The 13,147-nt window shown below is 42.4% G+C and overlaps 1 protein-coding gene across 8 annotated transcripts in view; it reads left to right on the top strand.

The window, feature by feature from the left end:
* The window catches only part of IFT88 (intraflagellar transport 88), a 224,533-nt gene that overhangs the window by 120,443 nt on the left and 90,943 nt on the right, over positions 1–13,147 (top strand). The gene's annotated exons all lie outside the window — the stretch shown is intronic.

Raw genomic sequence — 13,147 nt, 5'->3', positions numbered from 1 at the left:
AAACTGTACTACAAGTCCACTGTAATCAAAACAGCCTGGTATGGGCATAAGAACAGACACATAGACCAATAGAACAGAACAGAGAGCCCAGAAATAAACCTATGTGTCTATGGTCAATTAATATTTGACAGAGTGGGTAGAAGCATAAAATAGAGTAAAAACAGCCTCTTCAACAAATGGTATTTTTGGGAGATCTGGACAGCTACATGCAAAAAAATGAAATTCAACCACCAACGTATACCATACACAAAAACAAACTCAAGATGGGTAAAAGGCTTAAATATAAGTCATGATACCATAAAAGTCCGAGAGGAAAACATAGGCAGGAAAATTTCAGATATCCCATGTAGCAATATTTTTGCTGATATATCATAGGGCAAGGGAAATAAATGAAAAAATAAACAAATGGGAGTACATCAAACTAAAAAGCCTCTGCATGACTAAAGAAACCATCATCAAAATGAAAAGGGAACTGACCATATGAGAGAACATGTTTGCCAGTGATACATTGGACAAGGGTTTGATCTCCAAAATATATAAAGAACTAATAGAACTCAACACCAGAAAGACAAACAATTTAGTTAAAAAATGGGCAAAGAATCTGAACACACACTTCTCCATGGAGGACATACAAAGGGTTCAGAGACATGAAAAGATGCTAAACATCAGTAGTCGTCAGAGAGATGCAATGAAAACCACAATGAGATATCACCCCACGCCTGTCAGAATGGCCATTATTAATAAATCAGTGAACAAGTGATGGTGAGGATATGTAGAGAAGAGAACCCTAGTGTACTATTGGTAGGAATGAAGACTGGTGCAGCCAGTGGAAAACATAGGGAATTTCCCCCAAAATCTAAAGATGGAACTGCCTTCTGACCCAGTGATTCCACTACTGGGATTATATCCTAAGAATCTTGAATCACCCCTGTGTTCATAGCAGTGCTATTTACAATAGCCAAGTGCTGGAAACAGTCTAAGTGCCCATCAGCAAATGAGTGGATCAAAAAACTGGTACATTTGTGCAATGGAATACTATGCAGCAGAAAAAAGGAATTCCTACCTTTTATGATAGCATGGATGGAACTAAAGAGCATTATGCTAAGTGAAATAAGCCAGTCGATGGAAGAAATATACCATATGATCTCGCCTACAAGAGGAATCTAATGAACAAGATAAACTAGAACCACAGGCATAGAAACACAGAACAGAATCACAATTACCAGAGGAGGAGGAGAGGGGGATAATAATGGAAAGAAGAGGAAGAGACTAGACAAAGAACATGTACGAATGACCCACAGACATAAACAACGGTGTGGGAATTGACTGTAGAGGCAGAGGGTGCGAAGGGTAGAAGAGATCAAAGGGGGAAAAATTGAGACAACTGTATTAGAGGAGAATCTGGGAAAATGGCGGCGGAGTAGGACAGAGCGACTCCAGTTCTCGTACCCCTGGGAGAAAATCCTGGCAGATTTACCGAAGAACAGCGCAGTCAGTTCCCCAACCAACAATTCCTCAGCATTTATGAAAATAAGAGACCAGAGACAGTGACGAACCAGACAGCTACAAGTCGTTGGGATCTCAGGGACACGAGTAAGGACAGAGGCAGCCAGGCCAGCGGCAGCCATTGGCCAGCGCGTAAAGACCTCGGAGCTGTGGCTGCCCCAGCGATCAGGGCCCAGAGGCTTCCGCCTGTGCCCAGCGACAGGGGCGTCTGCCACAGAGGACTCATCAGGACCCCAGCACCTGTGAGTAAAGGCAAAAGCGGCAGTGGCAGGGCCGGCTGCCCTTGGAAGCCAGGCACCCCAGAGTAAAGTCAAAAGCAGCAGCAGTGGCGGGAGCAGCAGCCATTGGCCGGCGCATAAAGACCTCGGAGCTGCTGCTGCCACAGCTTCCAGGGCCCAGAGGCTTCTGTCTACAGCCAGTGTGGGGGCGTCTGTCACAGAGGACTCATCGGGAGCCCAGCACCTGTGAGTAAAGACAAAAAGGGCAGCGGCAGGGCCGGCTGCCCTTGGCCATCCTGTAATGCCTCGGAGTCATCGCTGCCACTGCGGTAGGGGTATAGAGGCTTCCGTATGCGGCCAGTGCCATGGAGGACTCATAGGGAGCCCAGGACCCAGTGGAGCATTGGGCCACCTGCGGAGTCCTTGGAAGAGCTGGCTCCCTCCCTCACCATCTAGGCGGAGCTGGGTGGCAGAGACCTGTCTGCCTAGGTGTGCAGGGAGGGTGGCAAGGACAGGGGGCCGTGTTCAGTTGCAATCTCTGTGGTCACCAGCCCACCAGGCTCCCGGCCCAGGAAATTTGAGAGGAGCATTGTCCTAACCAGTCAGGTTGGGGATTGGGCTGGGCTAAGAGGCACACTTTCTGGAGAAGTTTTTACTAGAAAGTGGACTGAGGTGTTCTTCTGTGAAGGCAGCTTGACTTGCTTCTCACCCAGCCACAGGACTGGGAAGGACCAGTACCAGATACCATGGGACCAAGGCAGCCTGTCGGGTGGGNTAGAGTGAAAAGTGCAGCTGCAACCAACCTTTCATTCCTTTATTATTTGGTAAGTTTTCTGTTTCACCACTAAGAGTTGATAATATGGTATTTTCATGTTGCTAAACTTCTGCCTATGGAGCTGACTTAAGGAGAGGCTGTGGAGAGGACAGGCAGAATGTCAGTGAAACAAGGTATTTGGAGATCCAGGTCGTGACAGTTCTGGTCCAGGGGTTGAATGTATGGATGTGAGTGAGAACACCATCTCAGAAGGAGAAGGGAGGGTAAAAGTGGTGGGAAGCATCATATCATGGAATTGTAGAGCATAGACCTGGGGGATGAACTGGAGGTACATTTTACTTACATGCTAGTAATACAAAAGTGATATCTTAGGATATACAACTTATGTAAAGTCAAGCAGAAGTTGAACATCTGTGGATGCCAATCATGGGGAATACCAAAAGGCTAAAAGCTCCCAAAAGGGAACATTTTTAATTTAGAGCAAAGGTGGCAGGTGGGTCAAGTAGGATGGAATGAAGGTTAGTTAAAAGTAGAAAACATCAAATTAATGTATGATACTAAGTGCTATAGAAATTCAGAGGAGGCAAATAGCATTTTAATTTAGGGCTTTTGGGGAAGATTCTAGAGATAAGTTGGATCTTAAAGGTCAGAATACAGCTAAAATATCCAGTACCCACATATGATAACAACATTCAGAAAAGTGGGAGTAGAAGGAGCATACCGCAAAATTAAAAAAGTCCATATATGAGAGACCTACAGCCAACAACATATTCAATGGGCAAAAAGGAAAGCTTTCCCCTTAAGATTAGGAAAAAGATAAGAGCATCCTCTTTCACCACGCTTATTCAACATAGTGCTAGAGATTCTAGGCACAGCCATCAGACAAGGAAAAAATAAGTAAAAGGCATCCAAATTGGAAAGTAGGAAGCAAAAACTGTCATTATTTCCAGATGACATGATACTATACATAGAAAACCCTATAGGTTCCACCAAAAAACTACTTGCCCTAATAAATGAATTTGGCAAAATAGTGGGATACAAAGTCAATATTGAGAAACCTATGGCATTTTTGTGCACCAACAATGAACTATCAGAAACAGAAACTAGGAAAAAAAACCCATTTGTTGTAGCAACAAGAAAAATAAACTTCCTAGGAATAAACTTAACCAAGAAGGTAAAAGACCTGTACTCAAAACTATAGAACACTGAAGAGAGAAATTAAGGAATATACAAATAAATGGAAACATATACCGATTCATGGATTGGAAGAATTAACATCATTAAAATGTCCATACTACCCAAAGCAGTGTATAGATTCAACACAATTCCTGTTAAAATATCAGTGCATGTTTCATAGATCTATAATAAATATTGCAAAAGTTTGAACCAAAAAGAACCAAAAAGACCCTGAAAAGCCTCAGCAATCTTGAGAAAGAAGAACAAAGTAGGAGGGATCACAATACCCAATACCAAACTGTACTACAAGTCCACTGTAATCAAAACAGCCTGGTATGGGCATAAGAACAGACACATAGACCAATAGAACAGAACAGAGAGCCCAGAAATAAACCCATGTGTCTATGGTCAATTAATATTTGACAGAGTGGGTAGAAGCATAAAATAGAGTAAAAACGGCCTCTTCAACAAATGGTATTATTGGGAGATCTGGACAGCTACATGCAAAAAAATGAAATTCAACCACCAACGTATATCATACACAAAAACAAACTCAAGATGGGTAAAAGGCTTAAATATAAGTCATGATACCATAAAAGTCCAAGAGGAAAACATAGGCAGGAAAATTTCAGATATCCCATGTAGCAATATTTTTGCTGATATATCATAGGGCAAGGGAAATAAATGAAAAAATAAACAAATGGGAGTACATCAAACTAAAAAGCCTCTGCATGACTAAAGAAACCATCATTAAAATGAAAAGGGAACTGACCATATGAGAGAACATGTTTGCCAGTGATACATTGGACAAAGGTTTGATCTCCAAAATATATAAAGAACTAATAGAACTCAACACCAGAAAGACAAACAATTTAGTTAAAAAATGGGCAAAGAACCTGAACACACACTTCTCCATGGAGGACATACAAAGGGCCCAGAGAGACAAAACAATTTAGTTAAAAGAAAGACAAACAATTTAGTTAAAAAATGGGCAAAGAACCTGAACACACACTTCTCCATGGAGGACATACAAAGGGCCCAGAGACATGAAAAGATGCTAAACATCAGTAGTCGTCAGAGAGATGCAAATTAAAACCACAATGAGGTATCACCCCACGCCTGTCAGAATGGCCATTATTAATAAATCAGTGAACAAGTGATGGTGAGGATATGTAGAGAAGGGAACCCTAGTGCACTGTTTGTAGGAATGAAGACTGGTGCAGCCAGAGGAAAACATAGGGAATTTCCCCCAAAATCTAAAGATGGAACTGCCTTCTGACCCAGTGATCCCACTACTGGGATTATATCCTAAGAATCCTGAATCACCCCTGTGTTCATAGCAGTGCTATTTACAATAGCCAAGTGCTGGAAACAGTCTAAGTGCCCATCAGCAAATGAGTGGATCAAAAAACTGGTACATTTGTGCAATGGAATACTATGCAGCAGAAAAAAAGAATTCCTACCTTTTATGATAGCATGGATGGAACTAAAGAGCATTATGCTAAGTGAAATAAGCCAGTCAATGGGAGAAAAATACCATATGATCTCGCCTACAAGAGGAATCTAATGAACAAGATAAACTAGAATCACAGGCATAGAAACACAGAACAGAATCACAATTACCAGAGGAGGAGGAGAGGGGGATAATAGTGGAAAGAAGAGGAAGAGACTAGACAAAGAACATGTACGAATGACCCACAGACATAAACAACGGTGTGGGAATTGACTGTGGAGGCAGAGGGTACGAAGGGTAGAGGAGATCAAAGGGGGAAAAATTGAGACAACTGTATTAGAGGAGAATCTGGGAAAATGGCGGCGGAGTAGGACAGAGCGACTCCAGCTCTCGTACCCCTGGGAGAAAATCCCAGCAGATTTACTGAAGAACAGCACAGTCAGTTCCCCAACCAACAATTCCCCAGCATTTATGAAAATAAGAGAATAGAGACAGTGATGAACCAGACAGCTACAAGTTGTTGGGATCTCAGGGACGCGAGTAAGGACAGAGGCTGCCAGGCCAGCGGCAGCCATTGGCCGGCGCGTAAAGACCTCGGAGCTGTGGCTGCCCCAGCGGTCAGGGCCCAGAGGCTTCCGCCTGTGCCCAGCGACAGGGGTGTCTGCCACAGAGGACTCATCGGGACCCCGGCACCTGTGAGTAAAGACAAAAGCGGCAATGGCAGGGCCGGCTGCCCTTGGAAGCCAGGCACCCCAGAGTAAAGTCAAAAGCAGCAGCAGCGGCGGGAGCAGCAGCCATTGGCTGGCGCATAAAGACGTCGGAGCTGCTGCTGCCACAGCTTCCAGGGCCCAGAGGCATCTGTCTACGGCCAGTGTCGGGGCGTCTGTCACAGAGGACCCATCAGGAGCCCAGCACCTGTGAGTAAAGACAAAAGCAGCAGTGGCAGGGCTGGCTGCCCTTTGCCATCCTATAATGCCTCGGAGCCATCACTGCCGCTGCGTTAGGGGTGTAGAGGCTTCCGTCTGCGGCCAGTGCCACGGAGGACTCATAGGGAGCCCAGTACTCAGTGGAGCATTGGGCCACCTACGGGGTCCTTGGAAGAGCTGGCTCCCTCCCTCACCATCTAGGCGGGGCTGGGTGGCAGAGACCTGTCTGCCTAGGTGTGCAGGGAGGGTGGCAAGGACAGGGGGCCTTGTTCAGTTGCAATCTCTGTGGTCACCAGCCCACCAGGCTCCCGGCCCAGGAAATTTGAGAGGAGCATTGTCCTAACCAGTCAGGTTGGGGATTGGGCTGGGCTAAGAGGCACACTTTTTGGAGAAGTTTTTACTGGAAAGTGGACTAAGGTGTTCTTCTGTGAAGGCAGCTTGACTTGCTTCTCACCCAGCCACAGGACTGGGAAGGACCACTACCAGATACCGTGGGACCCAGGCAGCCTGTCAGGTGGGCGGGCGCCCGCACACCAGTCTGGGAGCCTGGCTGGCGGGTGGGTGTGTGCCTGGGCCTAAAACCCAGCCCACAGAGGGGTCCTGCCAAAACCAGAAAAACTGGATTGGACAGTTTGAAACCAACAAGGGAGGAGTTTGTATTTGTTTTTGTTTTTGTTTTGGTTTTTTAAACTTTTTTTAAGCTTTTTTCAGTAATCGTATATTTTTTTAAATTTTATTGTTGCTGTATCTTTCAGTACTCTGTTCCTCTCCTTTCTTTTTTCCTGTTTTAGTCCTTCTTCCTTTCACCCCAAACTTATTGCTTTTTCCTCACTTCTCTTGCCCTTTTTTGTGTGTTTGTTTGTTGCTTTCTATACCACTGTAAATACTTCACAACATATCTCTCGGGTCTTAGCCCACTTTACAGGTTCCTGAATTCTATTACTGTACTGATTAACTCTACTTGCTCACATGCTACATCTATTTACTATTCTTTACTCTCACCATACCTCAAAATCTGACCACCCGCTACCTCACTGCTTTCTAGATACAACTCACAAGCCTTCCCTCCCCAACAAGAGACTTATCTTTGGTCTATCCTTTCTTAAAAGTGGCAAATTGGGTTGAAGATTACAGTTAACACTATATAGAGCCTGAAGATATTCTGTCTCTTCTCTACCGGCTGTGACTGTAAATATCATAAAGTACTCTCCTGCTGTCATAAACCATTTTGCCTCCCCCTCCAGCTGATCACACACACATAAAGAAAGGAGTAGGTGGAAGGAGAGAACATCAAGATACCTGCAGGAGACTGCACCACTGAATTTCACAGGTATTCTACCACAGAAGTTCACACCATAAACCTAGGGAGTCAGATCAATTTAAGAAGCTGAAGCTAACAAGAAGAGTCTCATAAGCAATGGGAAGGCAAAGAAACAATGCCCAAATGAAAGAAAAGGTGGAAGTCTCAGAAATAATGTCAGATGAAAGAGAGGCAAGTCAGCTATCAGATATTGAATTCAAAGCACTACTTATCAGGAAATTCAAAGGGCTCACAATGAGCTACCAGAAACTAGAGGGGAGCTACCAGAAACTAGAGGGGAGCTACAATGGGCTCTCCACAAACTATATCAACATGAAAAAGGAAATAGAAACTATCAGCAAAGGCCAAGAGGAAATGAACAATACAATTTCTACTGAAGAACACAGTAGAAGGAATGAAAAGCAGGATCAATAAGGCAGAAGATCGGATCAGTGAGTTGGAGGACACAGTAGAAGGAATCTCTCAGAAAGAGGAAGAAAGGGAAAAGAAGCTCAAAAAGAAGGAAGAGGGACTAAGATAAATGCAAGATAATATGAAACATAATAATATCCAAATAATAGGAATACCAGAAGGAGAAAAAGAAAAACAAGGGATAGAAAACCTATTTTAAAAAGTAATGATGGAAAATTTTCCTAATTTGATGAGAGAAAAAGTTACACAAATCCAGGAATCACAGAGAGTCCCATTCAAGAGGAACCCAAACAGGCCCACTTCAAGACACATCATCATTAAAATGACAAAATTCCAAGACAAAGAGAGAATCTTAAAGGCACCAAGGGAGAAAAAGGAAAGTAACATACAAGGGAGCCCCAATAAGGTTAGCTACTGACTTCTCAATGGAAACACTCCAAGCAAGAAGAGAATGGCAAGAAATATTTCAAGTAATGAGAACCAGAGGCCTACAACCAAGGCTACTTTACCCAGCAAGGCTCTCAGTCAAGATAGAAGGCCAAATAAAGAGCTTCCAAGACAAAAGAGGTCTAAAAGAATATGCCTGCACCAAACCAGCTCTACAAGAAATACTAAAAGGACTGCTTTAAGGAAAGGAAGGAAAAGAGAGAGACAGAGAGGAACTGTTGTACAAAAATGGCAATGAATAAGCACCTATCAATAATAACCTTAAATGTAAATGGATTAAATGCTCCAATCAAAAGACATAGAATAGCTGAATGGATAAGAAAGCAAGACCCACACACATGCTGCCTACAGGAGACCCACCTCAGGACAAAAGACCATCACAGACTAAAAGTGAAATGCTGGAAACAAATTTTCCAAGCAAATAGTCAAGAAAAAAAGCCAGGGCAGCAATTCTAATATCAGACAAAATAGACTTCAAAAAAAGGGCCATAAAGAGAGACCCAGAAGGTCACTTCATAATACTGAAGGGAAGAATCCATCAAAAAGACATTAACATCATAAATATATATGCACCCAACATAGGAGCACCCAAATATATAAGAAAAATCCTAGAAGACTTCAAGAAAGATATTGACAGCAACACAATTATAGTAGGGGATTTTAACACCCCCCTGTCAAAAATGGACAGATCTTCCAAACAAAATATCAGCAAAGATATAGCTGCACTAAACAATACCCTAGATGAAATGGACTTGACTGATATATATAGAGCCCTTCATCCCAAAGAAGCTAAATACACATTCTTTTCAAATGCACATGGAACATTTTCATAGACCACATGATAGGACATAAAATGAGCCTCAACAAATTCAAGAAAATCGAAACCAACCCCACAGGAAAAAAACCAAAACACCCAAAATCATGGAGACTGAATGGTATGCTATTAAAGAACGAATGGGTCAAGATTGAAATTAGGGAAGAAATAAAAAAGTTTCTGGAAACAAATGAAAACTGAACTCACAACAATGCACAACTTATGGGACACAGCCAAGGCAGTTCTGAGAGGGAAGTTCATAGCAATACAGGCTTACCTAAAGAAAATAGAAACATTTCAAACAAACAACCTAACCCTCTGCCTGCAAGAACTTGAGGAAAAACAACAAAGACAGCCCAGAGCAAGTACAAGGAAGGAAATAACCAAGATCAGAGCAGAATTAAATGACATAGAGACTAAAAGCACAATTCTAAGGATCAATGAATCCAAGAGTTGGTTTTTTGAAAAGGTAAACAAAATAGACAAGCCTTTCAGTAGGCTCATTAAGAAAAAAAGAGAGAGGACCCAAATAAACAAAATCAGAAATGAAAGAGGAGAGATTACAACTGGTACCACAGAAATAGAAGGGATTGGAAAGAATTACTATGAAGAACTGTATGCCAATAAATTTGAAAACCTAGGTGAAATGGACAAATTCCTAGAAAAATATAATCTTTCAAAACTCAATGAAGAAGAAGGAGAAAGCCTGAACAGAGCAATAACAGCAAATGAAATTGAAGCAGTAATCAAAAAACTCCCATCACACAAAAGCCCTGGACCAGATGGTTTCACAGGAGAATTCTACAAAGCATTTAAGGAAGAGCTAACCCCTATTCTTCACAGACTATTCCAAAAAATCCAAAATGATGGGAAACTCCCAAACTCTTTTTATGAAGCCAGCATCATCCTAATTCCAAAACCAGATAGAGACACAGCAAAGAAAGAAAACTTTAGGCCAATATCGCTGATGAACATAGATGCTAACATCCTCAACAAAATATTGGCAAATCGCATCCAACAATACATCAAAAAGATCATACACCACAACCAAGTGGGATTCATCCCAGGGATGCAAGGATGGTTCAATATCCACAAATCAGTAAATAAAATAAACCACATAAACAAAAGCAAAGACAAAAACCACATGGTCATATCAATAGATGCTGGAAAAGCTTTTGATAAGGTACAACACCCATTTATGATAATGGTAGTCAGCAATGTGGGAATAGAGGGAGCATTCCTCAATATAATAAAGGCCATATATGAAAGACCTAAAGTCAACATCATACTCAATGGGCAAAAACTAAAAGCTTTCCACTAAGATCAGGAACAAGACAAGGTTGTCCACTTTCACCACTTCTATTTAATATAGTATTGGAAGTTTTAGCCTCAGCGATTAGGTAAGAAAAGAAAAGGCATTCAAATTGGAAAGGAGTAAACAAAACTGTCATTGTTTGCAGATGACATGATAGTGTACATGGAAAATCCTATAGACTCTACCCAAGAACTGTTTGACCTAATAAACAAATTTGGCAAAACGGCAGGATACAAAGTCAATATCCAGAAATCAAAGGCATTTTTGTATACTAACAATGAATCAGCAGAAGCAGAAATCAAGAAAAAAATCCCATTCGATATAGCAAAAACAAAAATAAAATATCTGGGAATAAATCTAACCAAGGAGGTAAAAGCCCATATGCAGAAAACTGCATAACACTGAAGAAAGAAATCGAGGACACAAACAAATGGAAACAAATACCATGTTCATGGATTGGAAGAATTAACATCATCAAAATGTCCATACTACCCAAAGCAATTGACAGATTCAATGCAATACCTATTAAAGTACCAATGGCATATTTCACAGACATAGGACAAACACTTCAAAAATTTATATGGAAGCATAAAAGACCCCGAATAGCAGCTGCAATGTTAAGAAAAAAGAACAAAGTAGGAGGGATCACAATACCTGATATCAAACTGTATTACAAGGCCACTGTAATCAAAACAGCCTGGTACTGGCATCAAAACAGGCACATAGACCAATGGAACAGAACAGAGAACCCAGAAATAAACCCAAGTCTCTACAGTGAATTAATATTCGACAAAGGGGGCAGTAACATAAAATGGGGTAAAGATAGCCTCTTCAAGAAATTTCACGCAGCAACATTTTTACTGATATGTCCTCTAGAGCAAGGAATATAAAAGAAAGAATAAACAAATGGTATCTCATCAAAATAAAAAGCTTCTGCGCAGCTAAAGAAAACAGCATTAAAATAAAAAGACAACCAACTGTATGGGAAAACATATTTGCCAATGATACATCAGACAAACGTTTAATTTCCAAAATATACAAAGAACTCACACGACTTCACTCTAAGAAGACAACTAACTCAATTGAAAAATGGGGAAAGGACTTGAACAGACACTTCTGCAAGGAGGACATACAGAGGATCCAGAGACAGATGAAAAGATGCTAAATATCGCTTGCTATCAGAGAGATGCAAATTAAAACCACAATGAGATACCACTTTACACAGGTGAGAATGGCCATCATAAACAAAGCAATAAACAACAAATGTTTTGGTAGGATTGCAGACTGGTACAACCATTATGGAAAACAGTATGGAATTTTCTCAGAAAACTAAAATTGGACTTGCGTTTTGACCCAGCAATTTCACTGCTAGGATTGTATCCTAAGAACCCTAAAACAGGACTTCCGCCAAGATGGAGGCATAGGTGGAAACACTGTGCCTTCTCCCAGAACCAAGTTTGGATACAACAAAAGTTTTGGAGAACTAACACACACCCAGAAGCCAGAAAACCGAATTATACGGAAGTCCGACAGCTACGAACCGTTGAACGAGGACGGTAAGAGGTGGAGCCAGCAGCGGAGCTGGGTCAGGCAGGGCAGACCTAGGAGCGCAGGCAGCCCAGAACTAGTCGGGGTGCAGAACAGACTGACCAAGGTCGCACATTCGCGCGTAGTGAGTCGGACCACACAGGCCCCAGGGGGCAAACCCAGTGGTGGAGGGCTGACAGCGGTGGCACATTCGCGTGCAGTGGAACGAAACGCATGGGCCTGGTGACGGTGGTGGCTGCGGTAACGGTGGGGGTCGTGGAAGCAGGCGGGCACCGGAGGGAAGCCATTGTCCCTCTTTGACCCCGCCCCCACATACAACGTCACAACCCAGCGACTGAGTTGCCCTGCTCTGGTGAAAACCTAGGGCTCCCGTTCCTGCTACTTAACAGGCACAAACAGCCCAAAGGATGGCTCAAGAAGAACTCAAAGTCCCAGAGCCAATAACTCTAAGCGACCAACAGATTGCCAGCCTCTCAAAAGCCCAATTTAAAACACTATTTATCAGGATGCTCACAGAATTGGTAGACTACGGTCACAAATTGGAGGAACATATGAAGGCTAAACTAATTGAAATGAAGGGAGATGTCCAGGAAACCAATAGCGATGGAAAGGAAACTGGGACTCAAATCAATGGAATGGACCAGAAGGAAGAACGAAACATCCGTCCAGAAAGGAATGAAGAAATGAGAATTCAAAAAAATGAGGAGAGGCTTAGGAACCTCCAGGACATCTTTAAACGTTCCAACATCCAAATTATAGGGGTACCAGAAGGGGGAAGGAAACAGCCACGAGTGGAAAACTTATTTGAACAAATAATAAAGGAGAACTTCCCCAGTCTGGCAAAGGAAATAGAATTCCAGGAAATCCAGGAAGCTCAGAGACTCCCAAAGAAGTTGGGCCCAAGGAGGAACACACCAAGGCACATCAGAATTACATTAGCCAAGACCAAAATGAAGGAGAGAATCCTAGAAGCACCAAGGGATAAGGGGACAGTCACCTACAAAGGAGTACCCATCAGACTGTCAGCGGATTTCTCAAAAGGGACCTTACAGGCAAGAAGGGGCTGGAAAGAAGTATTCCAAGTCATGAAATCCAAAGACCTACAGCCAAGATTGCTTTATCCAGCAAAACTTTCATTTAGAATGGAAGGACAGATAAAGTGCTTCTCAGATAAGGTCAAGTTCAAGGAGTTCATCATCACCAAGCCCTTATTATATGAAATGCTAAAGGGACTTAT

The sequence above is a fragment of the Sturnira hondurensis genome, unplaced genomic scaffold (assembly GCF_014824575.4).
Source record: "Sturnira hondurensis isolate 20B ecotype Veracruz unplaced genomic scaffold, ASM1482457v3 Scaffold0022910, whole genome shotgun sequence".
Lineage (NCBI taxonomy): Eukaryota > Metazoa > Chordata > Mammalia > Chiroptera > Phyllostomidae > Sturnira > Sturnira hondurensis.
Note: the sequence above shows the minus strand (reverse complement) of the source record. Positions and strands in the feature narration are given on the sequence as shown.